Source organism: Neofelis nebulosa, chromosome Y (assembly GCF_028018385.1).
Source record: "Neofelis nebulosa isolate mNeoNeb1 chromosome Y, mNeoNeb1.pri, whole genome shotgun sequence".
Classification (NCBI taxonomy): Eukaryota; Metazoa; Chordata; class Mammalia; order Carnivora; family Felidae; genus Neofelis; species Neofelis nebulosa.
In genome coordinates, this window is record NC_080801.1 from 1,187,525 (window position 1) to 1,191,078 (window position 3,554).

Genomic DNA, 3,554 nt, shown 5'->3' on the forward strand with positions numbered 1-3,554 from the left:
TCACTGATATGTCCTTCCACATGCTGTCTTCTATAGTTGATTCCCTCTAGTGTTTTTTTGTTTGTTTGTTTGTTTGTTTTTTTACTTTTCAGCTATTATCTTCTTGAACTCTGATTTTGTGTGTGTTTGCTATCTCTTAATTAAGGGTCTCACTTAGTCCTTCCCTTTTCTCTGCAGCCCGGCGAGCATCTTGACCATCATTAATTTATATTCTTTATTTAATTGAGGCAAAATGCTTACCTCCGTTTCAGCTCTTTTCTGGGTTTTTTATTGTTCTTTCTTTTGGAGCATATTTCCCTGTCTCTCCATTTTGCTTACCTTTCTGCGTTTGTTTCTATAGATGAGGCAGAGCAGCTACACCTCCTACACTTGAAGGAATTGTCTTATATATGATTGTCCCCCTGGGTAGACTCTGTGTGCTATTTGGTGACAATTGCTGGCTGGCTGAAGCCGTGGCTTGTATGGACTGGGGATGCTGGGGCTTTCTACATAGCAGGCGCCCTGTCAGGATACTTAAAGCTGAAGTGAACGCAGACTGGGGTGTCCCAGGATTCTGTGTGTTGAGGGTACCCTGGCAGGACAGCTGAAGCTGAAATGATTGCAAGTTGAAGCATGCTGGGGTGCTGTGTATAGGTGCCCTGTACAGGGTGGCTAGAATGTAAGGAGTCTGTGGGTCAGGTTGTCCTTGATCTCTCTATGCAGACGGTTCCTGGGCAAGATAGGTGAAGCTAAAGTGGGTACAAGCTGAGGCACCGGGGGCTGTACATGCAGAGGACACCTTGCCAATATAGTGAAGCTGAAGTGGATATAAACTAGGGTGTACCAGGACTTTCCACTGAGAGGGTGCCCTGAAGGGGCCGTGGGAGCTGAGGTGGGATACAGTCCAGGAATGGCTCTTTTGATATGCTAGTTCCTCTTTAAAGTGCATTGTTTAAGGGGGGGAAAGCATATCATGGGTGTGTGTGTGTCCAGTGCAATTGGGGCTGGTGTGTGTTGTGTGCCTGGAACTTACTGAGGCAGCAGGCCAGCTACAGCAACTGGACCCTGCTCTGGTCTATGCTTTTAAGGTGGATGGAGAATGTGGGGCAGCTGGGTGGCTCATTGGTGGAGTATCTGACTTCAGCTCAGGTCATGATTTTGCAGTTCATGAATTTGAGAACCACATTGGGCTTGATGCTGTCAGTGTAGAGCCTTTCCTGAATCTTCTGTCCCCCTCTTTCTGCCCCTGCTCTGCTTGTATTCTCTGCTTCTCAAAAAGAAGTAAACATTAAAAAATGTGGATGTAAAATGTAACCCTGCCATTCTCCTGTCTCTATGACCCAGAGAGAACTCCTGTGGCTCCTCTGTTGTTGACAGAGTTCTAATGCTCTCTTTTATATGACAGTTGCTCTTTTCAAACTGCAGGGTTGTGTTTTTTATTTCTTCTTTCTTTTTTCTGCCCAAAGACAGAGGAGTCTGTTCCTCATCCTCCCCAACTACCCCTGGCAACGTTAGGGGTGAGTGTTTCCTTTGTTACTGTCTCTCTGTCTTGCTGTTGTCTTTCGATTTTCTATGTTTTGTTAGGCACAATCTGTGCAGTCAGTCCTCAGCTCCTCACGAGGAATTGTTATATCAATGCATGCAATCCCCAGGGAGCTGGACAAATTGGAAGTACACCTTTTGGCTGGTTCACCAGAAACGTAGTCAGGGAGTTCAGGCACAAGAGCACCTAGCTCCAGGGGACCCAACAAAGGTGAGTTTTGGCTACCCATTACTGACAAGATCGAGATTCAAAGGAACTAGTGGAGGTGAAACAAATGGGAAATTTATTCAGAGACCGACACCAGAAATGCAGCAGACTCACATCAAAGACTCCCTCTAACGTGCTGAAAATACTTCCAGGTTTATGTAAGGAAAATGTGGGACAAAAAGAGGTAGGCATACACAGGTGGTCACTAAGGTCAGGTTGGTCATTGTCTTGGGCTTGAGGGTGGAGTCTTATTGGCTCAGGCAGTCCTTATTGCTAGAGGAGTAGATTCAGTTCCCATCAGGTGATACTTTGCTTTCAGGATCCTGAATTAACAGATAAGCTGAGGGTGGGGAGGGGGTGCCTGGGTGGCTAGGTTGAGTAAGCATCCTACTTCAGTTCAGGTCATGATCTAATGGTTCATGGGTTCATGCCCCGCATTGGGCTCTGTGCTGACAGCTCAGAGCCTGGAGCCTGTTTCTGATTCTATGTCCCCTGCTATCCCTGCCCGTCCCCCCCTTGAGCTCTGTCTCCTTCTGTCTCAAAAATAAATAATCATAAAGAAGGAGAGAAGCTGGAAAGAAAAGGTTAATAAATTGGAAAGTTTAAGGTCAATATGGAGGTAATTGAAATCTTCTTTCACCTTGGAGGAGTTGAGTTCAAGGCCTTCCTACACAGCCATCTTGAACCGAAACTAGAATAGGGTCCCTCTGAATCCTATTTTGATTGGGGAAAGTGTGGGAGAAATCCAAGGAAGGAGGCAATAAAAGAAAGGATTCTGCCAGTTCTGGGTACAAATCGACATAAACACCAGTATCTCCCCTGATTACAAGCGTGGCATGTACAGAAAAAGGCATAATAAAGGCCTTCGAGTTGGAAAAAGTAAAAATAAAAACTATCTCGATTGTTTTATTTATTTATTTTTCGATTTGTATTTTGGAAAGAGAGAATGAGCAGAGACGGGGAGAGAAAGAGACAGAGAGAAAGACAGAGAGAAAAGCTTAAGCAGGCTCCATGCTTAGCACAGAGCCCCACACGGGGCTCAATCCCCTGACCATGGGACCATGACCTGAGCTGCTGAACCCAGCAGTCTGGTAGTCAACTGATGGTGCCATCAAGGTGCCCTGAAAACTGCCGCAACTCTTAATTCATGGGGTTATCAGTATGAAACAAATTCTAAGGGGTATACATCAGTTTTCTAGAACTCAAACATAATTAAATAAGCCCCAGAATACACGGTCAATATATACAACTCAGTTTTATTTTTACACATAAGCAATGAAAAATTAGAATATGAAATTCTTTTAAAGAACCATTTAATATCACACCAAACATTGAAATACTTACATTTAAATCTAACAGCCATGCACAGGATCTGTATGCTAAAAGCCACAGAAGGCTGATTGGATCAATCAAGGAAGATATAAATAAATGGAGAGTTATGCCATATCTACCCATGCAAGCCTCGCTAGTAAGACGTCAATTATCAACTTGATGTAGAGATTCAACATAATCCCAGTCGAAATCCCGGGATTTTTTTTGTGGATATCAGCAAGCTGATTCTAAAATGTGTGTGAAAAGACAAAGGAACTAGAACAGCCAAAGAGCTCTGAAAAATAACCATGTCGGAGAACTCATGTTGCACAATTTTAACACTCAGTATAATCCTCCCATAATCAAGGCAGTGTGATATTGAAGAAGGATGGAGACACAGGTCAAGAGATAGAACAGAGAATCCAGAAACTGACCCCATACACAAGCATTCTCACCCAACTTCTCATAATGACATGTAGCCAACCTAACAGAAAAAGGGGTATAGTCTTTCATC